Below are 27,956 nucleotides of genomic sequence, written 5' to 3' on the forward strand. Positions count from 1 at the left end.
GACATTCTATGCATGTGAATAGGTGACGTGTGTCTGAACAGCACTGTGAACACGTGGGTCTGTGCTTGTTTATATGAGCGTATATCGTTCTGATGGTTTGTGTGGTCATTTCCATTGAATGTGGAAATTGAAAAACACTGAAAACCTTCAACAGATTTAAATACGAGAGGAGGCTTAAGGACCTTCCAGAGGAGTTAATTTTATGTATATATAGTTTTCCAATTTTTAAGCTTATGTGCTACCATTTTCATTTTTGCCATTTTTCAGCTGGAGCCATTTTTTGTTTGATTTTGTTCGTTTCATTTTCCCTCCAGGCTCTCAAGTCCCTGACCCTGTTCTGTCAGGTTGTTAAGGCAGTGGTTGATGTCACCCTGTGACTAACAAAGCCATTAGGAAAACAGAGTCTGAGGGAAGGCAAATTGGCCTTGCACAGTACTTCACTTTGGAGGGACTGAATCCCGTATAGAACCCATCATCTAAGAAAGTCGTCAGCTATGGATAGAGTCTTGCAGGCATTATGGGCCTGTTTTCCTGTATAAAATAATATCCTGTAATTTTGAACTTTATCACTTAATTGGGATTTTAAGTAAATAAGTTGAATTATCAACTTTTATATACCAATATTTGTCCATTATGTCTTTGGCCTTGCTTTCTAATAACAATTTTCAGTGTTTTAGGTCTATTTGAGACAAAAGTTGCTCAGTATATCATATATGGTGGAGGATGATGCATAGGGGAGATAAATCTACCCAGGAAGAGGAGGTGGATGCTTGGCCTTGCTTTATTATTTCATTCTAGAGATATTTGGTCATATCCAAAAGCCTTAGAAGTAGAAACTATGGCTTAATGGGTTTACCAAAGCTACATCAAAGGGGTCACATTTTATTTGGTATCCACCACCCTAACTACCCCAATATGGGATGTTTGAAATGTTTTTCTCAGATACTTCAGGGTTCTTCTCTAGAGATCACAACCAGAAGACCGGATTCTAGTTCTGACTCCCACATCAATTTTCTGGGTGACTTTGTCAAGTCACTTTCCTATGTCTTTGGGTTAGGTTGTATCCTTCAAGCTTGAAGACATGCTTCCGTGTTGGTCTAGTACTATTTCAGGATATGGCAACTAAAACCATGCTTTCCCCTTCCACCACTCTATGTCCTCTTCCTGTATCTACTCTCAAGTGCCCTATTCTCAGATGAAGATGTTCGAGTCTTATTTTTCAAGAGATAGCAGGCATGGTGTCTTTGAGGATATCAGTAGTCAAGTAACAAGAATTGATATAAGACAGTGGCAACAAGTGCAGGTTTACATTTTTAAAACTTACAGTAGCATGTTTCTAAAAATCAGTCAACTAGAAAAGCCCGTAAAGTTTACTGCGTCTCTATTTTCCAATGTCCTCTCCTCCCGTCCTTCAACATGTCCACCACCTTCTATTGCTTCTCTGACTTATTAACTGGATAAGAAGAAACAGTATTTTGCCTTCAGAAAATAAAGTTTATTGTATAAACCAAATATGCCTTAAAGATGAGAAAATGAGGGAGAAACAATGACCAGTTTGGCCACATGAATAAAGAGACGAACCTAGAAAATAGAAGTCTAAATGGTGAGTTTGGATTGCAGAAAGATGAACTGTGAATGATCTTTAAATAGCCCTACCACTAGTGAATATTTAATTATTGGATTTTCAACAATTTGATTCATAATCCATGCCAATGGCATGTCTATTATGTTAAAACAGATAGCTGAATTATAAACTTAATGTGTTCATATAACCCTTCTACTAATGTGGACCCACAGCTATTATTTTCAAGGCCGAAATATTAGCAACTATGTGATCATCTGTATTGAAAGATTATTTCACAAAACAAGTATATTTCAGTATTCCTTAATACATGTGTTAGTAATAACAACAACTAAAACTACCACTAATTGGTAATGCCATATACCAGGTACAAGTGAAGATTGTTAGGTAGGTGTTACAGTCTTTATTTTCATAGATGAGGGATAGAGCCTGAGAGAAGTTAAGGAGCCATGAGTAAGAGATAGCAGACTCTGCAAATGAAATTAACCTTGTGACACTTCAGAATCGGCTTCTGTGTTATTCAGAAGGATACCTGCAGAGGTGAGCCAAAGGAGTTTCTATGGGTAATACAGTGGGGTAATATTTTTACTTCAATTCTCAGATAATCTCATTTAAGGAAACCATGCCAACTAACGCGTCCTCCAGCCAATGTGCCCTTTCATTGAAAGCTATCTTTCGATGTCTCAATTTATGGTTCACTGAACTGAAAAAAAAACCCCAAAACAAAACCTAGGAGCCCTCATGTGGCCAAGTTGAGTACTACATTTAAATTTTGCAGTGAAAGCAGTACTGTATTTAAGTGAAATACTATATTTAATTGCAAGTGATGATTCTGGGGATTAAAGGATTTTAAAATTAAAAAAATAGAACATTTTGAAGTTATTTAAATGTCTTTTAGTGGGTGGGTGGTACAGTGGGTTTCTCTAGAAATTAGTTTTGACCTCACAGCTGTTATTCTTCATGAACTGATGTATAGGATCTATTTTCTGTTGTGAGAACTCTAAGAAAGATATTCTAGTCTTCTTGTATAGACAATAGTTTCAGGTCCTCAATTATTCCTAACAATAGAAACATATTAAACCTAATATAGCAGCAAAAAAAATGACACAGCATAAACTCATTTTTTATAAGAGAATTAACCCTTCTTATAAGAAGTATAATAACAATTCTTTGTTTTGTAATAAGTAGGGGAAAAGCTATTCTCTATTGATGTAAAATATATGAATCTTCACATAAATGAAAAGGAAAGTAATCACAATATCAGGACCATGTAAGGAAAGAGCTTTTTCTGCCCTGCTTCTGTCACTAACTGTATAATCTTGCAGTTATTTGCCATCTCTGGACCTTAATTTTTTCAAATCTGTAGAATGAAAGATTTAGATCAGATCAGTGTCTAAGTATCTTTTGTCTCGTACTCTCTTTTTATTATCATAACTGGCTACATGAAGTACTATGTAAGTTTTTCTTGCTGTGAAACGAATTGCCACAAACACAGCTCTTTAAAACAATGCCCATTTAGCAGCCCACAGTTATGTAGGTCAGAATTCTACATAGCATGGCTTGGTTCTCTTCCCAGTACATTACAAGGCTAAAATCAAGGTGCTAGGTGGACTGAGTTCTCATCTGGAGGCTCAACTAGGGAAAGAAATGCTCCCACATTCATTCTCCTTATCGCAGAATGTCGTTCCTTGCAGTTGTAGGACTGAAGTCCCCATTTCTTTCCTGGCTGTCAGGTGAGGGCCACACTCAGCTTTGGAGGCCACTCTCTTTCTTTGCCATGTGGTCTCCTCCATCCTCAAGCCAGTAACTGTGCTTCAGATCCTTTTCATCTGAATCTTTGACTACGTCTCCTGGGGCTAGCCAAGAAAGCTCTCTGATTTTAAAGGGCTCAGGTAATTAGATCAGGCCCACCCAGATGATCTCCCTGTCTGAAAATCAGCAGAACCTAATTATGAGAGTCATGTCCATCATATTCACAGTCCCAGGGATTATGCATGCATATAGATCAGAGGGTTGAAAAAAAAAAAAAAAAAAGATCAGAAGGATGAAGAATTTGTGGACCCTCTTAGTATTCTGCCTAACATATTTTATACCACTTACCCAGTATATAGCACTATATACTCAACTACCAGCACAGCTTAAGCAAAACTTCCTTAAAACATTTCTGTCATGGGGCGCCTGGGTGGCTCAGTCAGTTAAGCGTCCGACTTCGGCTCAGGTCACGATCTCACGGTCTGTGAGTTCGAGCCCCGCGTTGGGCTCTGTGCTGACAGCTGAGAGGCTGGAGCCTGCTTCGGATTCTGTGTCTCCGTCTCTCTCTGCCCCTCCTCTGCTCATGCTCTGTCTCTCTCTGTCTCAAAAATAAATAAAAACATTATAAAAAAAAATTCTGTCACTATCTGTTCTGATTTTTATCCTATCCTAATGCTCTGTCAACTCACTGAAGCAATTAAATAATTAATCAATTGTGATCTACAGTTTGAAAAATCACTGGACTGGATATTTGAAGTCCTTCAAATACTTAAAATTATGTTATTATTTTTAAATGATAGGATTAATTAGAACTAGAATGATCCAGCATTAAATTGGTGGGTTAATAAATGAAAATAGAATAAAATTTGTCACTACTCCATTGTTTCTGCTAGATAAAACTCCTGGAGTTTGGCATTCTTTGACATTGGCACTCTATGACATTCTTGTCATCGTCCCAGGTAGACAGAAGACAAAACCAAATAGTAGACTCAGATATTTGTAATGTGCTTTTTATTTGATACCTTTAATTCAGAGAACCATATGTAAGGACTTGTGAAAGAATTGTAGATTAGGCATAGAGGTAGTAAAGAAGACACTACACGCAGGATCCAAAAATGCCCCATTGTTCCCAAGGTGAATCTGTATAATTCTATGTAGTATTTGTTCCTTGCTTTAGAATCTAGAGCTAGAATCTGTACCTCTTTTTCCACCTTCTGTGATTGTTAGTAAAAGGTGCTGATGTCTTCCCATTCTGACAACTTCCTTGACATTTATAAAATAAAACAACTCTTGACTGGCTGTCCTCACAGTCAGTCATTCATGAAACACCAAATGCTGATGAGCCCCTGATCAGTCCCTCCTCTGTGAAAACCTTACAGGCAGTGCTGATGAGAATAGAAAGAAAAGTAAAACAGAGAGCCCTGCTTTCAAGACAGTCATCAAATGGGTGGGAGAGGAGAGTGCCTGGTAAAAATGGGTATACCAGTGAGTAGAATTCAAGACAGATGCCCTAATGACATTGTGTGTGTGGTGCGGGGATGAGTGGGGAGCAGCAGAGGCTAGGGGAGGCTCACTCAAAGTGCTGTGGAATCCAAAAGATGGAGAAATTGCACCAGATTGTAAGGACTCTCATGGACTCTTCACTAGCTCCATAGATACAGTCGCCTTTTATCACCTCTTGCCCTCCTTGTGTTTAAGCTCCCTTAGCATCTGGCACGCACTTGTCCCCTTTATCAATTCCTATGGGGAGGGAATGATGCCATTAATTTCAGTAGTCTGAGTACTGAGTACAGTGTGAGGTGCAGAGTAAGTGCTAAATAAACTTTGGGGGCGGTAAAGAGGAGGGAAAACGTGGTCCTAGTGGAGGTTGTGAGGAGTAACTTTGCCCTTGCTAGTGGAGGAGGAGGGAAGGAAATTGGCTAAGAGTTCAGTTTAAGGAAGAGCTTCGGAGGCTTCAGGAACATCTTCTTGGAAGAATGGTGAATCAGATAATATAGCCTTTCCACTTTATCTATCTATCTATCTATCTATCTATCTATCTATCTATCTATCTACCTACCTATCTACCTTAGAGTTATCAGAGCCCTCTTTTATTACTTATGCTAATGCTCTGTGCAACTTCACAGAGAAGGCAGACCAGGGTGGAACTTAGCCTTCTCAGGTTTCTGGCTCAACAGAGCTTCCAAGCAGATCCAATAAGGAGGCTCCTTGGCTCTCAGGTGTCCTGATGAATAATACCTCTGGAGCTTTCCCTCCCTTGAGACCTCTCACTATCAGGTCCTTACCTTGTCATGTGAACTGACAGCCTGCTCACCTTCTTTAATCTCCTGTTTACTCTCATGACTCAGTCTCTGCCTTTTATTCTGTCTGTATTAATGTCACCGGAACACCTCCTCTTTGCAAGATACCCCCTATGATGAGTTAGTCAATGTTTTTTACACAGTACTTTTCACTTATATTCAGATGAGTGAGTTCTGGATTTATGTGAGGGATGTGTATAATTCAGACTCTTCCACGTATGAAAATATGTTCATTTATGAATCTATTCATTTATTAAGTCAATAAATATTTAGTGAATGCTCACTACATGCCAGGTCTTATCCGAAATTCTGTTAATACAACAGTAAACAAGACCAAGTTCATGAACTTAGGTGCTTATATTCTAGTGGGGAAGATAGGCTATAAACAGTCAGGTATCTAGCACATTGCCAAGGAATGAAGAGTATTTAAAGTTTTTTTTTAATGTTTTATTTATTTTTGAGAGAGAGAGAGAGAGACAGAGCACGAGTGGGGGAGGAGCAGAGGGAGAGGGAGACACAGAATCTGAAACAGGCTCCAGGCTCTGAGCTGTCAGCACAGAGCCCAACGCTGGGCTCGAACACACAAACTGTGAGAACATGACCTGAACCGAAGCCAGATGCCCAACCAACTGAGCCACCCAGGCGCCCCAGGAATGAGGAGTATTTAAAGGAAAAAAAACAAACAAAACAAGGGAGAAAGGTGATAGAAAAGTTACTCTATAAAATGTTTAAATCTCATATAATTTTTATTTGATGAATTTTGTCAGATGACTTATACGGTCCTAAGAAATCACTTAGGATGGTGTCAATTACAGGACATTAGATGTGTTCATAACAGATTTTTCAAAGCATTTTTGCTTTCCTTGCACAGAATTAGGTTTTGAAAAGACTAATGGAATTGACATTTGCAGCATGAAGAAGAACATGATTGAGGGGAAATGTAATGCTCCTCAAGCTGCCTGGCATTGTTTAAAGAAGTGGTGTCCAGATGGATTTTCATTTCTATCAAGAAAAGAACAAAACATGTGGATTAAGCTGTAGTATAGAATATTGAAATTACATAAAGAATGTAACACGTTTTCTTATATGTTACCGGAATGTTTGCTTTTTGTTTATTTCTTAACGTATAGCTGTAACCTCTTTAGAATGGTTCAGAAGTCAGTTTGCCTAGAGGGAAAAGACCAACGCTCAAAGATCCTAAATGATTGTTATCAATGTCAGGAAGGCTGAGGTGTAATCATTCCCTGTGTTTATTAAGAGCGCCTTCTTTTGCTCAAATGAGTAACAATCAATGGTGATAAACTTGGCCTCTGGAATTGATGTCTAAGTTGGAATCCCATTCCCCGTGCTATATGTATGACCATAAACAAGGTACTTGGAATCTCAGAGCCCAGCATCTTCACTTACAAGAGGAAATAAAACTGGCGTTTACTGAAAGGGCTGTGGTGAGGAATAAGTGAAATGATCTACGTAAAGTGCTCATCCTAGTGCCTAGAATTGGGAAGTTCTCAATCAGTGTTAACTTGTTACTGTTGCTGTGCATCAAGGATACAGCCCGCACAAGTAATCCCTGGGCCAAGATGTGAAGCTTAACCTGGAATTTATGTGACGCAAGCCTATCGTCTTTTGATCCTTGTAGATCTGGTCACCTTATATGTCCTGCTTAAAAAAAAAAAACCTGCAGTGGTTCCTTCCCTCCCCCCCCCCCGCCCCGCCCCAGAACATAGGATTGTTGCTCTACAGACCTTTCCTTTCTGCTCCTATGTGCTCTCCAGCTTTATCTCAGACCCCAGCCCTATACCCTAGCTAAGCCAAATTCCTTATGATTTACCAAAGGTGTTCTTATGTATGCTATACCCGGGGCTTTATGTTAGCTCCTCTTTCTCCCTAGAATAGTGTTGGGATTCAACCGAAACTTCCCTCATAACTGGTCACACTTTCCCCAAATCTGATCAACATGAATAGATTTCAAAGCATTTTAACATACACATTATCAGTGTTTTAGGTCTCTAACAAATACTCATTGAATTCAGTGTTTGCTTGTAACATTCTTAAAGGGTACGTGGAATATATATATATATATATATATATATATATATATATATATACACACACACACACACACACACATATATATATACACGTATATATATATACGTGTATATATATATATATATGTGTATATATATATATATATATAAATATTCTGACCACCGTGCAGCATTCTGTGCAATTAAGTCTCTGAAAGTTGAATGATTTATTCATGATCACATTTTGTATAGTGCGAAACCAAGGAAAGAATCTACATAGATGGATGACTAATAGTAAAGACCTTGGCCTCTGTACATTTTCAGATCACATTCTTTTCTCAGAAGCGAAACAAAAATGAAATAACATCATTGACCGAGATCTCAGTGAGTGGTTTCCCAATGCAAGTCCATACCATTGATGGTGAAACAGACCATTAAGAAAGAGTATTAGTTTTTTCATGAAATTAAATTTATTCAACTAAACTGACTGTTCTTTCCTTCTTTTCTCTTACTCCTCTTTTCCTTCCTCCTTTCTTCCTTTTCCCCCTTCTTTCCTTTCTTTTTTTCCTTTTCCTTTTCTTTCTTTCCTGCCTCCTTCCCTGTATTAAAATGAACTGCCTTTTTGTGAAATGATGGCATAGTATATGTTTTGGTTTGGTAGGCTTTTTAAATAAGATTTGTTCTTTTTAAATCTCATTGCTTATCAAAAATAAATTGGGAAATGTCCACCAGAATAGTCCTTTGAAATTTTACTGGTCTGTGAAATTGTAAACTCTGAAACTCTGAAAAGACAAGTGTTCTTGTCTTTTGCCCTGCCTTAAAGATAGAATGCCTTCAATATTGCAAACTTAATGAAGCACAGTTAAATATAAATTTGTATCTTACTAACCCTGGGCTGCTTACATATTAAGAAAGAGAGCCTGCAGAATTAGGGGTTCCCTGGGAATTCTTTTGAGTAGTTGGCAAAATTAAAACAGTAATAACTAGTTTGGAAACTCTAAAAAGAGAAAAGCAAGATGCATATTTTAACTGCTTTTTAATTGCAGTACACTAAGCATTTTAAAATATCATATAACTTGTATGCCTCTCATTTTGAAGCCAGACTTTTTAATTATAAGAATAAAAAAGAGCAACTCTAAAGTGAAAACACTGTAACAGGAGAGAAAAAAAATGGGAAAGAGTAATCTTCCTAGAGGCAACACATTCTGCAGCATGAAAGTAGGTCACCCCTAAACCAGAACCTTCTCTCCAAGCTAGAAGAATCTTCATGCAAAAGCAGAAAGTCTCTGTGATTTAATCAGCAGAGCCATCTTGACATACGGGTCACTGTCTATAGGCACAGAAACTAAAATGGATAACTGTTCTCAGGGTTCAAATTAAATCATGTTCTTGAGAAAAATGACTTTGTTTTGAAGTCTGTTCTGACAGTTTGATGACTTCTTGTATTTTCTGAGTCACAAGAGTCTTTAGGGAAAATTATTCCATTGCTGAGGTTCCTTGTGATACATGAAACTGAAATTTCCCAAATTGACCTGGGCTTTTCACAAATTTTGAGGACCACCACATGTGTAGAAGTGTTGTTTCTTTTATTTTTTATAAATATTGCATACGAATGTGCAATTTTATTAAGATAGTGAATTTAAGGATATTGAGAATCCAAGTTCAATTTTTTGTTCTTTCGTGGGATAAATAGACCTAAGGACTCAATATATGCATCTGTGTCTGTGTGTATGTGTTGAAGAGGTATTTAATTGGGTTTTTATTTTATGTCATTTTTATAATCCATTCCATTTAAAACCCACTTTCAAACATGAAGGCTAGGAGAACCCACCAGCAGAAACTTCTTTTCAACTCTAGAATAAATATGAAAGCTTTATGTCTTCCTAGAGAAATTAGATATTTTTTTTACTACATATTTATACAATTTTAAACCTTACTAAGAAGCAGTATGTACTCAGAAGGAAGAAAAATGTTTGTTTGATATCCCTTTAGATTGGTAGTACCCATAATGTGGCAGATAAGCTTGCCAACTCTAATTTTCCTGGGTTAGCACCATATTTTGTACATTTGCCTTATTCTTTTTTTTTGCTCTAATTCTGTGATTGTTCTGTGTCAGAAGTAATCAAGTCAGGACCAAGAAACACAGCTTAATCACGGTTGTGATAAATGGATTACAAAATGTCAATAAAGCTGAGGTTTCCCTGAGCAGCTTGTATTGGTATTGTTAACCTTAAACAACTTTATAACTTTTTGTTATTTATAACAACTTAAATAACTTTCAGTTATTTTAAAAATATGTTGATTCGGGAATAGCAGAGAACTGCAATTCAGGACAAGCAAGCTAAGGCAAAAACGTAGAAGACCAGAGGTAAAGGAGAGGGATGCTCTTTTACAGAGGAAATCCGGAGGGTTGGGAGCACTGTGATAAAAAGTCCACTGGTGTAAACTGGGAGTTAGAAGTATAGTGGTTTTTTATTGGTTGAGTTGTGACAGCCTCTCACTGGCTGGGCTGGTGGCAGGAAGAAGGGAGGGGGTAGAGTAGTGTGGTTTGGCAAGGTGTGTCGCTTCCTGTTGGGTCTGTAATTAAAGACTAGTGATAAGGCGTGAGCGCTCCCCCTGCTGGCCTTCTGATTCCATTTTAAATGAGGTTTCCTTTAATTAATTTTCACAGAAAGGTGTTTGAGTTGCAGCTAATAGTCTTATAACTTACTAAAAACAAATTATACCTGTCAATTTACTTAATGATTTCGAAACAGCCTAATTAAAACTAGTTAGAATTGTGGAATAATTAAAATGGACATTGTGTCATGGTTGAGAAATATTCATGATCCTGTTTGAAATTTGCTAAATCCCTATTAAAATAAGCCCTTTAGCACTGTAGGCAATCAAAACTTGCCCTTTCCACTTACCAACACTTGTAGGAATGTTCCGTCTCACTGAACCATGACTAGGGGAAGAAAATAACAGATGATTAAGAAAGACCACTTTATTGTAAACATTTAATGGTAGAATTAATGTCAATTTGAACAGTAAAATATGTGTCCTAATTTCCCCAGTATTTCCATTTTTTTTAAACAGTATGAATTTAAAGAGCTTCCAAGGATTTTTCACACATTCAGAAAGAAAGTTGTTGGTATCTCCTGATTATTTTTAAGTTGGCTTTTCTTCCCAATTCATACTAAAGACATTTCTTCACACATTTAAAAAAAAAAAATCAGGATTTATGTTCCTCAGTGAAATGGTGACCATGTTCACAACTCTGACCAAAAAAATATTACTTAGAAGAATAAAAATAGTTAAAAGCCAGGCACAATTGAGGGGAAGGCTTCCATTGCTATTTCTGCCAGATATTTTGAAACTACTTTGACTACAGTTAATTACTTTGAACAACTCAATTATAAATGTTTCGGTGACCATTTGTAATAGATTTACAGCAAAGCACATACACTTCTCCATGCAAGCCAGGCCTTTACTGAGCATTTTTTAAACTTCACTAATGCAAACTTTGAGATCAGTTGGAGAAACTATGAGATTAAAAGCCTTTGTGTTAGTACAATCTATGAATAAAAAGATACATGGATTTGAACTGGAAACATGAGTTCAGGGTACAGAAAATACTATGTTGAAGACATTAGCTTAAGAAACAGCTTTTTACTGGGTAAAAATACCTACTAAGAGGAATCAAATGAGGTGGTTTTAAAGTAATATTATCTCTTAATTAACCTATTTCATGTTACTATGTATGTTAAAGTTAAATAACTTCAAAATATTATATGAATAAGTTTTTAGTAATTTAGATGGATGCTTCCTGGGGGAGAAAGCCCATGTTGTCCCTGTAATCATGGCCAGTGAACCTCAGCATCCCATTTCCTCTATTCTATTTGGTCATTTATTTGGTAAACGTCTTTCATAAATTTGAGTCTTAAGTCTTCTGGTACATTTTGTCTTGTGGAAAGAACTGATATATGTTTAATTTAAAAGAACTGTGTTATAAATATTAAAAACATTACACATTCAGTATATGGAAAATAGCCCATCATCAGAGAAATCGGTGAGACTTTAAATAGTGCCTGCCCATCTACTGCATTACAATATTTTGTTTGCTAGCATTTGTACTCAAGGATCCTTGGACTTTATGTGTTGCTTAAATTTTAATAAGCTGATAGAAAGGACATTGATTTCATCTCGTAGTTCCTGAAGCCATAGGAGACAAAAAGTATTGTCAATAGTATATTGGAGCTAAAACATCATAGGTGCTCATGGAGAGTTGAATGTTAGGACTGTTTATTGAGTGTTTTATAGACCAATTCAAAATAATTCCCTTTCCAATTAGGTAGTTTAAGTGTCTTTGAAGTCTTTTTCAAGTACTATTTCAAGTGAGTCAAGATGTAGCAAAAGCAGTAGAATAATATTTACTCTGAGAAACAGGATATCTAGAATGCTGTTTGGAGCTATAGAGTTTCACTTCCTGCTTTAAATAACTGTCAAATTACAGATCTTTTGTGACGTGCAAAACATTCTTGTAAATACACATAAGGTGAATGGGATGGGGAGGGTATAGCCAAAAACATGCATTTAAATAAAAAAGAGAGAAATATAAATAATAATTCCCTCTTGTCATGCTCTCATTTATTTTTTACCTCCACTCCTGTATAAGCCTATCTGAACTTCAATATGCAGTTTTAAGAATGCTTGTTCATTCATTTACTTAATAAGTGATTGAGCACCACTGACAAGTGCCAATAGTTGGAAATGAGGCTTCAGAAAGATGAGAGGCTGAATAAATGGGGGTCTTGTGTGCTGTACTATGGAATTTGGACTTAATCTTAAGCATTGGGAATTGTTGAAGGGTTTTGACTAGGGAAATGCCTTGATAAAGTCTCTTTATAGAGAGACGTTTCAAGCACCATATGGAGAATAGGTTGGGGATATATATGCCTAGAGGCAGAAAAGTCTTTCAAACAAATGGTGTAAGGGCTGAATACATAATATGGTGTACTGTTTAGGAGCTTTGGCTCTGGGATTACATAGGGTTTAGATCCTAGCTTGGCCGTTCTGGGTAGCTCTGTGACTTTGGACAAATCACTTCTCTGAACTTCTGGTTTTCATTTGGGAAGTGAAAATATTACCATGTACCACTTAGGTTTGTAATAAGGTTTGCATGAGATAATGTGTACAGATTGCTTAATAGATACTGGCTCAGAGTAGGCACACAGTGAATATTAGATACAAAGCAAAGTATCAAAATAATAAAAAGTGGTGAGAGCCTAAAGTAAGGCAGAAGCAATGGGACAAGAAAGAATTACAGAGAGATGATCTAGAAATCTAAAGGAATTGATGATCAACTAGAAATGAAGAAGGAAGATTTTCCAGTTCATACTATAGTTTCAGATTTAAAAAAATTTTTTTTAAGGTTTATTTATTTTTGAGACAGAGACAGAGCGTGAGTGGGGAGAGGCAGAGAGAGAGGGAGACACAGAATCCGAAGCAGGCCCCAGACTCTAAGCTGTCAGCACAAAGCCCGATGTGGGGCTCGAACCCACAAACTGTGAGATCATGACCTGAGCCAACACTTAAATGACTGAGCCACCCAGGTGCCCCTGTAGTTTCAGGTTGTAAATACCTGAAACAACAGCTAACATTTTTCAATGAAGAAGATATATCTTCTTTTGTAAACAGAATGGATATCTATATGGGCCAGAAAAGGGGGTAAAAACACATAACAATATATGAACATTGAAGCCCTGGGCCTTTTGAGCTCTGGTTCAGAAATAGTCAGGGACAGCCAAGAAGTGCTCAATTTCAGTAGGGGGACTAGGACTAGTAGGACCCTATGAACTGTGACAGGCAAGTAGAACTCAAGAGAACATGACCAGTAAATGCAATGCAGGATCCTGGGTGGGATCCTGGAACAGAAAAAGGACAGTAGGTAAAAGGTAAGGAAATTTAGATGAGGTATGGACTTTGGCTAGCAGAAGTATATCATTACTGATTCAGTAATTATAACAAACGTGATATCTGATATATGATGTTAATCATTGGGAAAATTGGATGGTGGGGTATATGAGAATTCTAGACTATCTTAGCACAGTTTGGTAAATATAAAAACTATTCTCAAATAGAAATGTTTGTTTAAATGGCAGGGGAATAGAACCCCCTTCACTTCTTTGAACTTGACCTAAGCAGGGGTTCCCAACTATGAAAGGAGGCTGGAAAAAGCTGTGATGCTGCCCACCCCAGGTGGTGGCACTAGCAAGCTTCAGAAGCCAGAGGAAAAAGAGGAAGGCTTGCAGCCTGGGCCTAGGAGAAGCCACCCCTTTATTTGTTATTTTGATCTATTTTTGTACCCACTGACAGCATGGGCTAGGAGCCACCCATATAAGACTTTTGTCTGGGGGCGCCTGGGTGGCTCAGTCGGTTAAGTGTCTGACTCTTGATATCGGCTCAGGTCATGATCCCAGGGTCATGGGATCGAGCCCTGGGTCAGGCACTGCACTGAGCCTGGAGCCTGCTTGGGATTCTCTCTGTCCTTCTCTCTGCCTCTCCCCTGTTAGCGCATGTGCTCTCTCTCTCTCAAAGTAAATAAATAAACTTTAAAAAGACTTTTTTCCAGATTGGGAGTCTCAGAGGGCTTGTAGAGATAAGCACAAAATAACTGGATGGAAAGAGAAGACACACTACAGAGATGGAAAGAGTAAGAAAAATGTGAAAAACCTAAAAGTTCCCTCTCAAGAGGAGCCTAAAACTAAAATTTAAGTACATGAGGGAAGCTAGACCTGAGAAAGTCAACAAAATCAACAATTCGGTGAGGAATTGACTCTTGATACAAAGAAAAAAATTAGTTCTTAAAACTGACATTATGTTTTGTTGGAGGCTTCTAGGATAACTTGAATTTCAAATTTGAATATCAGGGTGAATGGGGTTGTTATTTACAAAGATAGAAAAGGCTGCAGGGATAGCTTTATTTATTTATTTTTTGAGAGAGACCGTGCAAGACAGAGCATGAGCAGGGGAGGGGCAAGGAGGGAGGGTTCACACAGAACCCAATGCAGGCTCCAGGCTCTGAGCTGTCAGCACAGAGCCTGATGCAGGGCTCAAACCCATGGACTGTGAGATCATGACCTGAGCCGAAGTCAGATGCTTAACCAACTGAGCCACCCAGGCGCCCCATGAGGATGGCTTTTAAAATAGGATATAGGGTTCAACTGGGGATCAGTTGAGCTTGAAGCACCTGTGGAAATGGGCAGTTTGGAGCTGCAGTTCTGGCCCTCAAGGGATCAGCTTAGAATAAAGTCATCCAATCAAATTGGCATGTAGGGATACAGGAGTTTCTGAAGACAGGTGAGTAAAGTAAGAAGAATATTTTGACCTAGATGTAAGGGGTGGGATGAGACCGGAGGCCGAAGAAGGATGGTCAGGGATACAGGAGGCGATCCTTGCTGTTTCCTCCAGCTCTATAATCCAGGAAGTTTGTCCTTCCTAGCCTCTGCTAGTTACTCGGGAGAGAAATCAAACCATGTCATTCATATGACCAAAAGTGCCAAAGAAGATTATGGTGATGGGACCCCGACATGCTATGATTAGAGAATTTATTCTCTAATAAATCTGTACATGAAAGCTATGTTGGAGGTGGGCTGGAACTATTCTTTATAGAAAGAGAGATCTCTTTGGTTCCCTTCTTTGGTCATCACTTCCCATTTCAGTTCACTAGAGTAATAATATCTGTCAAGAAAAATGGGATGAACTGGGGTTGATGTCTAAATATCACATCAGAAACCTTTTGGTGTTAGGTATGCCTGGGTGGCTCAGTCAGTTAAGCATCCGACTTTGGCTCAAGTCATGATCTCCTGGTTTGTGAGTTCCGGTCCCGCGTCAGGCTCTGTGCCGACAGCTCAGAGCCTGGAGCCTGCTTCGGATTCTGTGTCTCCCTCTCTCTCTCTCTCTGCCCCTCCCCTGCTTGCTCTCTCTCTCTCTCTCTCTCAAAAATAAGTAGACATTAAAAAAAAAATCTTTTGATGTTAAAGGCAGATGGTTTTTATCTGATTTAAAGACAAGTCAATGTATCTCAAAACCTCTTTTTTCCAGTATCAAATCAGTATTCACGAGTCTCTCCTTTTTGTGTAAATCACACTTATGATTCATTCTGCTTAAACACCCTATTTGTTGCAGAGTCATAACACATCACACGGTCTGAGAACTTTCTCCGACACTATTTTGGGACTTGTAGAAAACCTAAGGATGAGCACCAGAAAGCAAATGACTCAGAGTCGGAAGGCAGTTTCATGATCCACCACCTGAACGGGGGAAAGGTTAGGTTTTACTTTTCATCAGCAGGACTCAGAGGGGAAAGCTTTAATGCCCTAAAGCGATTCTAAAGGATTGCTCTCTCCACTTAATGTGCATTGGAGAGTCTTATTAAGACACAGGTGCTGACCCGGTAGACCCGTGGCAGGGCCCGCAGTTTTGCATTTGTAGAAAGACTTCAGGTGATGCTGAGACTACTGGTCCATGAATAGTAAGGCTAGTCTGACAAGCCTGAAGGCTTTCTTCATTTGGCAACACATATAAGATATATTTCAATATTTGGACCCAGATTATCATCCTGGAATTTATCATTAAGACTTGTGTTGCTTCCTCAAAACAAACTGCTTAGCTGCCACCCCTTAACGCGTGTGGTATAAGAAACTTTCAGAATAAGAATGTGCATTTAACATTTTTTAATGTTGATTCATTTATTTTTGAGAGAGAGTATGAGTGTGAGCATGGGGAGGGACAGAGAGAGAGAAAGACAGAATCCAAAGCAGACTCCAGGCTCTGAGCTGTCAGAGCCCGAGCTGGGGCTTGAACCTACAAACTGTGAGATCGTGACCTGAGACGAAGTCGGACACTTAACGGACTGAGCCACCCAGGCATCCCAAGAATGTGGATTAAAAAAAAATAAGAACGTGGATATTATCTCACATACATATATGGTTTTCATATTATAAAACACACAAATTACCCTATAGTATCAATAGATAAAATTGGGCATTTCAGACATGTTAGCAGTTCCTGAGTTTGATTAGTCCAGGGTATGAGCTGTGACAATATTGTATAGTTTCCTGAAGAGCAAGCAACAGAAGTAACATAGATTCTGACACGAAAGAGACATGTTAGAAATTAGAAATTTACTGGTTCTTTTGCTCTACTGTTCACCTATTGTGTTGGTCAGAGTTGTTGATCAGCTTCTTCAGCTCTTGATTGGGAATAAAAGTACTTTCTTAGACTTTTTGTGAGTTTTAAAAAAGGTGATGCGTAAAGCTCTTCATACTGAGTCTGGCTGGTAAATATGTAACAAATAGTTGCTATTTCGCCAAAGAAGGAAAAAGAAAATGGAGGGGGGAGTCAATAGGGGAAGTAATAGCTAGTTAGTAACAGTTTTAGCTTACGGAAAATACAGTATTGATAAATTTTTAATATCCATATTTATTTATTTTGTACTGAAAGCAAAAATAAGGTTTCTCGATCAGACGTTTTGTTACCTACAACAGAAGCAATCATGGGTTCCCTTTCCTGAGTCTCCTTGCAGCAACATAATTAAAGATGTCTGCTCTATCTATAGGGGCTTGTACTGCAGAAACCCTGACGTGATGAATCTGGACATTTATAGAGGAGCTGGACAGCTGCCCTGATCCCCTCTGGAAAGAGGGAAACAAAACAAAACAAAACACCTTTGTCCTTGATGTAAATGAATCCTCTCTGGGAAAGGTCCCTAAGATTTCACAGTCCTTTGCCAAATAAACAGAATCACTGAGGGTTTTAGTCTCCTTGAAAATGTAAATATATAACTCCAGAGAAATAAATCTGTATTTCTCCAGACCCTTCTCCATATATTCAGCCATCTTTTAACCCAATGTTCTTTGTTAATGCTGGGCCCCATATCCTCTTCCCACCTCCCCTACCTCTGATTCCTGAGCTGTCAGCAAAGTTTGTGCAAATCATGAAGTTCTGGCTGTGATTGGACTTCCTGTGGAAACAGATGGAAGAACTGAGTTCCTTGTCCTGCCTGACTTGGGCAGAGATAGGGAGAATATACACAGACACGTAGGATAGAGAGACCCTCAGCTGGCCTTAGGGTTAGGTACGTAATCATTAATAGTGGAAAAAGGGGACTGGAAAAATCAGATGAACTTGAAACTCTTCCCACATTTGTTCCTAACTAACTGCGGGGCCCTGGACCTGGGTCACTTGTCTCAGGATTCTAACTCCCACATCCCACAAACTAGGGAATGTCATATCCTCATGCTCCTAAAGATTCCTTTGTGCCTCTGACTCTTAGATTTTAATAATTTTAACTGAAGTGCATTTTATTAAGTGCTGTATTCAAATGAAGTTATTTTGAGCATTGATTTTTGGCACAACACCTTTCTAAATTCAGCTCAAATAACATTTAGTTTTAAAAACATGTTCAATTACTTGCCTTATCTGCTTTGTGTCATTTTTAGTATTCTTTCATTAAATGTTGTTGTTCTAAAACTAGGCTGGGTTAGTTTTTCCCAAGATTTACAAATTTCAGGTCGGACCTGCTTATTTCCTGTTTATGATTCCAACCATTCATCATGATTTGTCTTTTCTTGCAGCCCTCCCATATTGTATTATCCCACTGAAACAAGCAACCTTTGTAACAATTAAATCCCTTAATGGGAACGAATCTTTTCTTGGTGGCTCTGTCCTTTTTTTTGGGTTTCATGACCCCCAAAACGTCTGACATACTCCACAGCTGTGAATAGCATACAAGTAGGTGTTTTGAGTGCAGTAAAGCCAAAAAGCTGAGTTCAGTGGAGCATGGAAAATGCACGTGAAGCTAGATTCTTCAAAGTGGGGAAGAGGAAGGAGAAAGGAACCAGTAGTTATGAGCACATGTGCAAGCAGGACCCCAGTGCATTATCACTTCATCTTCTCATCATAAAAACTTTGTACTAGTGGATATTTTTCGTCTTCGCAGTACGCATGAGGTCCAGAGATACCCCATGAATTGTCCAAGGTCACCCAGCTGGTAACGAGGAGGAAGAGGATTTAAATCTACATTTGACTCTAAAACATATCTTCTTTCCATGACATTTCACTTTCTTCAAGCTGTGTGGCCTATTCTTTGAGGCAACTTTGTTATTTATTAGATAACATAATGGCTGTATAAGCACTACTATATCAACTGTAAAGTGACCAGGTGTGACTTACTATTGCTTTAATTGATAAAACTGGGTAAGGCATTTAACCTTCCTAGGGAACAATAATAAATAATTGGTATGCAGAATTATGCACTTAGTTTTGCTTATGTAATTTTACTTCTCGTGTGCATATTTGAAATAGCATTTTATAATTAATGCATTTTTCCCACCAAAATACTAAACGTGGCCTTTTCCTATTTTCTCCATGAAAGGAGAATACTGGCAATATTTGAAAACTCACTGTAGGATCTGGCTTGAGGCTTGTTATTGTGTGGTGTGTGTGTGTGTGTGTGTGTGTGTGTGTGTGTGTGTGTGTATTTTTTAGTAAAAATTAAATGGGTTTCTATAATTTGCTTCTTTCATGCCCTAGTACATTATGACCTGATGAAATATCACAATAATTTGTTGATAGGAACCAAAATTCAGTTCACTAAACATGTTGTTAGAAAATGGTAAATTAATTTAAAATGTCATGCAGTGGGATTGGGTAGGACTCCTTTAAGAAGGACTCACGTCAAACAAACCTTTCTTTGTTAACAAAAGACTTAAGGACGAGGAAAATGTCATAGAGAAAATATCTTGATTTTGGTAGAACCATCCTTCAGATGTCTTAAGGTGGTCAGCTAAGAAGAGAGCAAAATAATCACAAGATGATTCTCCTAGCTTTAAGGATGACAAATGGCAGGGAGTCAGCTCAGAGAATGGTTCCTGGCACTGGGCCTCAAGGCGTGAATATGAAACTGTTGTCTCATTCAGATTTCCCCAGTACCGTTGACGCAGACAGGTAAGACATAAACTGACACGATGCTGAGGGAGATCAAAATATGACAAGATACGTTGTAAAGGATTGGCTCAAATTGAAAAATTAACATTTATATAATTGATTCCAATTTTGTATAATTGATTCAGACTGAAAAGTTAATATTTGGTGAGTTTGAGTGTTAATTTTTCTCTTTGTTTCAAAAAGACAGCTGTATGTATACATATTTCAGAAAACCTGATTTAATAGTGTAGTGGTGGAAGAAAATTCCCTTCTTCCCTTCTAGGATCTTTGACTGGTCTAATAATTGAATTGAAATAAGACAGATAAACAGGAGAAAAACAAATTTAACTTTGTATGTATCAGAGGCCCATAAAAATACGGGCCAAAAGGCAGCTAAGCACTCGAAGCTTATATAAAATCCTGAGCTAAGGACAGGGATACGGGCCATGGGGCAGGGGGCAAAAGAGGTGGAAAGCCACTCAGAGGAAGGTGGGAGATGTTTGGAACACAAAGGTTGCCCTGTTATGCAGGTCAGGTTCTCAGGTAAACCCTCTCTTCTGTAAGAACTCTCTTCCTGGTACAGACCCTCTTTCCCATGTAAATTAAGGCAGTTGAGGGGGAGGAAAAGAGCTTTTCCTGAATCTGGAGTTTGTTTGCTTTTAGCTCAAAATAATCCTTATGCCAAACTGACATATTTTGGGGTGGTGAATTCTGCTTTCCTTCAACAACAATTTGAGTTAAAAAAAGAATCATAGATTTTAGGAGTTGTGGGGGAGGAAAAATAATTTTCTCTCTATCTTATTAGGCTTTTGGCTGAGACACCCCCTGTGATAAAAGACAGATTAAGGGGAGAAAAATAGAAGTTTAATAACATGCATACCTCCTGTATACTTAGGAAATTCTCAGGAAAACTGAGCAATTCCCTGAAATGGCCCAAGCCACCACTGTATTGTGTTGTGTCGTGTTGTGTTGTGTTGTGTTGTTGCATTGCATTGCATTGCATTGCATTGCAAGAGAGATAGTGTGTATGTGAGCAGTGGAGAGGGGCAGAGGGAGAGAGACAGAGAGAAAATCTTCAGTAGGCTCCACATGTAGCACAGAGCCCAATGTGGGGCTCAATCCCATGACCTTGAGATTGTGACTTGAGCCGAAATCAAGACTCAGATGTTCAGCTGATTGAGCCACCCTGGCATCCCCCAAGCCATCCCTTTAAATAACATCTTCAACCTAAGATAAAAGATGTTTGGGGAAAAAAAAAAGATATTTGGGGTGGGGAGGTGGCCAGTTATGAGAAGGTACCAGGCAAAGCACAATAAACAAGAGTAAGGCTGTTAGGCAGATTTAAGTTGTTCCTACTCCACTGATAGGAGTTTCTAGATATTTAGTCATCCTTCCCTTCCTGGTACAGAGAGGGAGACACCCTTACAAGTGGTGATTTCCCTTATAAATGTGAAAGTCTCTTATAAAAGCATAACTTAGTTTTCAAAGCTTTTCCCGTGTCTGCTCTTTCTTAAAAATAATCAGCCTAAAATAGTCCTTATGCCAAAGACATTTTGGTGTGGCAAATTCTGCTCCTCATCGGAAAGAACGGTCAGCAGTGTGACACAGCAAACCAAAAAGGGGATGTAATCTTTTTTTAAAAATGTTTATTTATTTTGAGAGAGGAAGTGGGGGACAGAGAGAGGGAGAGAGAGAGAATCCCAAGCAGGCTCACCCCTGTCAGCACAGAGCCCACCCAACTTAGGGCTCGATCCCAGGAACCCTGAGATCATGACCTGAGCTGACTCCAGAGCCAGATGTCTAACTGACTGAGCCACCCAGGTGCCCCAAAAGGGATATAATCTTAAATGATCAAGATCTCAGGGATGCACTATAGCAGTTGTGTACCCCCAAGGACGAATGATCAGCTATCACCTACCTGGCTCCCAAAGTGTAACTCTAGAACCAATGGGCAGAAGTTCCAGATCACTTTTTAGCTAAATATAAAGAAGGGCTATATGAAAATAATAGCGTCAAAAAATAGGGGATACTAAGACAACTCTGCCCTATATTTTATTTACTTGGCCTTGTAAAATGATACATTTGTATTTTATTTTTGCATAAAATGATGGTAATGTTTGTACTATTCCATTTTATATAATATGCCAGGCCACAGTCACCTTTTATTTTCATTTTGGTAGACTTCTGAAATGATTCCCTTTTTTTTTTTTTCTCTAGTATTTCTGCATTACTGCCCCAAATGGGAGTGTCCCTCTGTAAGTGGCATTGTGGAAGAAGTTAAAAGCCTTGGCCATAAAGCCAAAGACAGCCAGATTTAAATCCAGTCTTTACCAGTTACTATGTGATGTCGGAAAGCAGCCTTTCCTTTGCTAACCAGTTGCTTAATTTCTCTGAACCTTGGTTTCTGAATCTGTGAAGAGAAGATATTGTCTCAATCACTATGCTGTTCCAAGGATTAAATGTGCATAATATATTTTTTAAATTAAGATACCCTTTGAAACAATAAATGTTTAACAAACACCTATTAATAGTTTACAAGATTATGATAATTCACATTTTTAAAACACTTAGAAACACTTTACTACATAGTATGTAGTAACTAAATAAAAATGAATAACTATCATGTTAACATGAAACAAATTGCTGCTCCTGAGATGTGACACAAATCGTTTATCCCCAATCATGTGCCTTTGCTAACAAGCATAAACTCGTGCTATAGGTTCTCTTTAGTTTTCCTTGGGAAATACAAGTTCATTTCAGTATTATTCTGTACCTTATCCTTTCCAGGAAATACAGTGGTGAAGAAGAAGGCAAGATTCACTCATTGTTGCCAAAGCATACCATATGATTCAAGAGGTATCATAAAGCCATATCTACCTCAAATCTTTTCTCTTTGGGTTTGATCCCAAAACCAAAACCTTCCTTTGAAGGCTTATATAAATTATAAAACTTGCAAGACAGGAATTTTTTTTATCAGAGAATCACAGATCCACCTGTGAGAAGAAAGGCACTACTGTTGATTCTTGCTTTACAGCACTTAGGAAACATTGAGTTTAGCGGATTGTGGGTTTATACCTTAGAAGCACCGAAGCAGTTCCCTGAGGTGTGATGAGCTATGAAAACAGTTGATTTCAGTGAAGGATCAGGAAACAGTTGATTTCAGTGAGAGATCAAGAAGCAAGGCAAGGATTAACATCCGTGGTTGAAATACAGGGCAGCCCAAGAGGGATCCCAGGGAGGAAACCAATATCTCAAAGGTAGTAAAGAAGAAACGCATCCATTGGGGATAAGATAAAAACATTCTTTCTAGGCCCAATGTTTATTACTTGGTTTTATTCTTGACTCTTACATGTTTCATTCTATTTTATCTTGAGTATATCCCATGAGTTGTGTATTTTTTTATCTCCATTTAGCAAATGAACAAATTAAGGCCCAGACAGGTTAAGTAGCTTGCCTGAGATCCCACAGTTAGTAACTGAAAGACCAAGGATTTGTCTTCTGTACAAAAGCAGAGGCCTATTTGCTGTATGTCCCCACTTTCAATGGATAAAGTCATCCTCTATTTTACAAACAGCAAAATTACTTTATCATTAATACATATCCAGGTGATCTTCCCAAGCCCTTCAAAGATAACTGTTTAGATTTAAGGAGACTACTTAGCCGCTAAGGTTACACTTGGAGATTATTATAAATATTATCCAACATGAAATCCTAAAATGAGATAATTTACAAGGAAACAAACAGTAGGTATTCTACAATAAGTGTTTATTAACCTGGCAGTAAACCTGATTGTGGAAAATAGATCCTTTTTCTCTGAACCCCATAGGTTTTTGTTACTCTTCATAAAGCAACTCCAAGAAATTTTGGAGGAAAGCTTCTGAAACATGAAATTCTTATTCAGAACTTGAAAAACTCGTAAGAAAGATTTATTTTTCTCCCCAATCTATATTTCTGCCAAAGTTTATTGAGAAAATTCACATATACGCAATCAAGCTTATTTTAACATCATGCGTTTCCAATGTGGGTTAGACTTTTTTTCTTTTTTTAATTTCCATTTTCTCCAATAAAACTGTGGTGCATTACTGAATACAAGTAAATTCAGTTTAAATAATTGTTTCAAATAGATCATGCTGTTAGCAATAACCAGAAAGTAATATCATTGCAAGAGACTAAATTTCACATTAGCTTGAGTTCTAAGATCATGAGAAAAAAAATAATGAAACTGTATGTAATATAGTTCCAGTATTTCAAAAGTTACTTTTCTTATTTATTTTTTTATTTTTTTAGCAAACCTTTCACCCTATCTCTGGTTTCTTACTTTCTTTTTTTTTTTTTTTTTTTATGAATGGGGGTACAGTTTGTGTCAATAGTTTCCCCCCCAAAACTGTGGAGGGTATGGTAAACTCTATTTTGCATTTAATTGATTTCAGGTGTGGCTGGTCAATTTGTTAGCTTTGACTTAAAACCTGCAACTTTTAAGAAGAAATGTGTGCCTTCTTTCTGTACTATAAGCATAAAGAAGAGGTTTCCTACATGTCCGCACTTCTTGGTGACATCTTCTGTGGCTAGGTCTAAATACAGACATTTGGAGGATTCTATAGAACATCAGTAAGGAAAAGTATAAGGAGGCTACCAAATGAACATTATACTCTTCGTTCACAGAATTTCATGAAAGGCTTATTGACCACATATCCTACTTTGAAATTAATGCAGTTTGATTAGTTTAAGCTGCATGTGGTTATTCCTTTGTTTTTATACACACTTTTATTTTAAAATTCCCCACGTGAGACATGGTCAGTTTATCTTTGTTTTCTCCTTGTTTTATGTTGTTGGATTCTTTCAGTTTTGAGTACTTATGGGTGGGGGTGAGAGGTTAGTTAGTGATTCCATGAGAGAAGATACTGAATAGTGTATACACATCAAACAAAAGAGAAGACCAAAAACAAAAACAGAGAAACTTTGAATTGTGTAATTCTTACTGATTTCTTTAAAAAATTATGAAAAGCTTCTGGCATCTTTAAACATGCAAGTTGGTTTCTTCAAGCACAACTAGGTGATTTCTCCTTGTGGATACTCATTGGTGAGCGATACTGTGTATTAGCCAAAATTTTCTTAGGAAAACAGAAAGCAAGGTTGACCAAGAAAGGACTTAATACAAGGAATTATATGCCTACAAAGCTATGGAAAATTCTGTATAAAAGTCAGAGAGAACTATTGCTGGTTTAAAAACAACAACAACAGAAGTGAAAATATGGCAGGAAGCTCATGCTAATGCTGTCAGTTGTCTCTAACACTGAAAAAAATGATTTGAGGAGAGAGTCAAGAAGTCTCTGAAAACCTCACATTGCCATCCACCCCTAAGTCTACCCTTGCCCAAAGTCAAGTCTTATCTTCTCCTTTCCAAATCTTTATGTCCATAAATGAGTCCATCTCATTGATGGAATCTAAATGGAAATCTTACTAGCAGGATAATGTAGATAAATCTAGTTTTCAGCCTCTAGCCCTTTGGGTCTTTGTACGTAAAAGGTCAGGAATGGGAGTGCAATGATATCCATACAATAAAGAGCACACTGACCAACTCTGTAAGTCTTCGATGGAATTGTAGATTTCCCCAAAGCACTGGCTTGAGTAATATTGAATGACTTAGCATTCTAAATGTGGACATACCTATTCTTATCCTGCCTCTTAACTTCAGAGAGGACAAGGTGTTTCTTTAATTTACAAGATGGTGTTCATGTCAAATCATATAATCCAAAGGGACCCATGATCTGTCCAACACCCAGGTAGTAAGAAAGTTACGCAGCAACCGACACTATGTCAAACTTTCAGCTTTCCTTTGCTTTTGATGAGCATTTGTGTTACCAAATCTGATCACATTAAAAGGCCAAGTAAGCAGGAATGTATTTCAGTATTTTGTTTATTTTGTTTTGGAAGGTAAAAGTTTAACCTTACGTTGTGGAAATATTCTTTAAGGTATATCCAATTTGTTTTCAATTGGTAAGGGCAGTTAAGCTTGTACATATTAGCAGTGTAAGGAACCTCAGAGAAAAGCTCATTGCTCTTTTTGACTGACATAAAACTATGTAAAAGTATTCTGTGTTCCCCTGTAAGTAAAAATAATGTATAAAAAAAATCGTAATGCTGCAACTTATCATCATAGGACATAGTAGATTCTCCCTGAGAATTTTGTATGAAAGATTGTGTAATTGTGCTGGGATGATTGGTAAGGTTTGAAGCAAGGTTTCTCCAGATTTATTTCTCCTATTATTTAATTAACTTTTTGTAACTATCCTATTATGAGATAAAAGCCTTCAAGATAGCTAGTAATACACTGTATAAATTTACCATCTAGATTTTCATTAGTTTGCTAGAGTTTATCACTGAGAAAGTGATTATAGCAAAAGTCAATACTACCCATCTTATGTCACTGTTATTTAACAGTTTCTGGAAGTTTTAGATCAGGCTTTCTCAGCCTCAGTGCTAATGCCATTTTGGGCCAAATAATTCTTTGTTGTAGGAGATTACATTGTAGAATGTTTAGAGGCACCCCTGGCCTGTCTCCACAAAATGCCAATAGCACAAACCCCAGCAGTGACAACCCAAACTATCCCCAAACGTTGCCAAATGTCCCCTGGGGGTAAAATTACATCTGGTTAAGAATCATTCTTCTAAATAATGCAATACAATAAAAATAGAAATTAGAAAAAAAGCAACTGAAGGAGAGAGAAAATTACCATTTTAGATAATGCAGTTGTCTACCTGGTTGGTAAAACCAAGACATTCAGTTGAAAAGTAATTTGGATGAAAGACTTCACTGAATAGTCAAAACTGTATATGTGTGTGTGTGTATATATATATATATATATATATATATATATATACATATATATATACATATATATGTATTATATAATCCTATATATATAATACATATAATATACATATAATACGTATACATATATACATATAATATACATATATACATATAATATACATATATACATATAATCAGATATATATGTATATATAATCATAAATATACAAAATCTATAACCATCAATAACAAATTAGAAAATGAGATTTAGGAGTCCCTTTTATAATGAGCAGCAAAAACAAAATAAAAACTAGGGGGAAAAAAAAGCAGGGAATGTATGGACATTATAAAAAGAAAGGAATGGAAATCATTTTGCTCTTCCAGATACTAAAGCATATCATAAACCTATGATAATCGAAGCCAGTGCTACACCAGTGCAGTAATTAGCCGATAGACCAATATAACAGAATAAGTGGCTTCAAAACTAATTTTAATTCATGTAAAAAATAAGTTTTGAAAAGTAACATCAAAAATCAGAAGGTAAAGGAAAGAAAGTTAATTTAATGGTACTGGTACATTGATTAACCATTTGGAAGAGAAATGTTACATATTTCACACTTTACATTTCAGCAAAATAAATGTTGACTCCCTTGTGCCATTTTGTGGGTCTCGCTCTACCCAAGGGCCTGTGTTTTCTCCTCTACCAAGCTACTTGGCTTTCACTCTTGGGCTTACCTGAGCCACTTTCTCCTCTAACACGTGCAGTCTCCATTAGATTGCCCTCTTAGCACACCAAAATGTGCTTAGCGTGTATCATGGATGTCTGTTCACTTAGCTCCCTTCTGTGCTGAACAGTGCGCTCTTTGAGGACACTTCTGTCACTGCACTCCCAGGCTCTAGCTTTGTAGACTTGTATCGCAGAGCATACTTCTGAAGGAATCATTCATTATTTGAAATTTTGTTAAAATGTGAACAACATAAACTTCACCTTTCTAACCATTTTTTCTTAATGTTTATTTATTTATTTTGAGAGAGAGTAAGCAGGGGAGGGGCAGAGAGCAAGGGAGAGAGCGAGAGAATCCCAAGCAGGCTCCACACTGTCAGAGCAGAGCCCTACAGCGGGGCTCAATCTCACAAAACCATGAGATCATAACCTGAGCTGAAATCAAGAGTCCAATGTTTAACTGACCAAGCCACCCAAGCACCCCTCATTTTAATCATTTTTTAAGTGTACGTCTTGTTGGCATTAAATGCATTCATCATTCATAGAGTTGTGCAACCATCACCCCCATCTATCTCCAAAACATTTTTCGTCTTGCAAAACTGAAACTCTGCACCAGTTAAACAGTGACTCCCCGTTCTCCCCAACTCCCCCCTCCCCTCCCTGGAAACCGCTATTCTGCTTTCTGTCTCTGAATTTGACTATTCTATGTACCTCATGTAAGTAGAATCATACAGTAAGTGTCCTTTTGCGACTGGTTTCTTTCACTTGGCATAATGTCTAAAAG

At 37.7% G+C, this 27,956-nt stretch overlaps 1 protein-coding gene across 5 annotated transcripts in view; it reads left to right on the top strand.

The window, feature by feature from the left end:
- The window catches only part of OXR1 (oxidation resistance 1), a 445,002-nt gene that overhangs the window by 223,815 nt on the left and 193,231 nt on the right, over window positions 1-27,956 (top strand). The gene's annotated exons all lie outside the window — the stretch shown is intronic.

The sequence above is a fragment of the Panthera pardus genome, unplaced genomic scaffold (assembly GCF_024362965.1).
Source record: "Panthera pardus isolate Hobbes unplaced genomic scaffold, ASM2436296v1 HiC_scaffold_7, whole genome shotgun sequence".
NCBI lineage: Eukaryota > Metazoa > Chordata > Mammalia > Carnivora > Felidae > Panthera > Panthera pardus.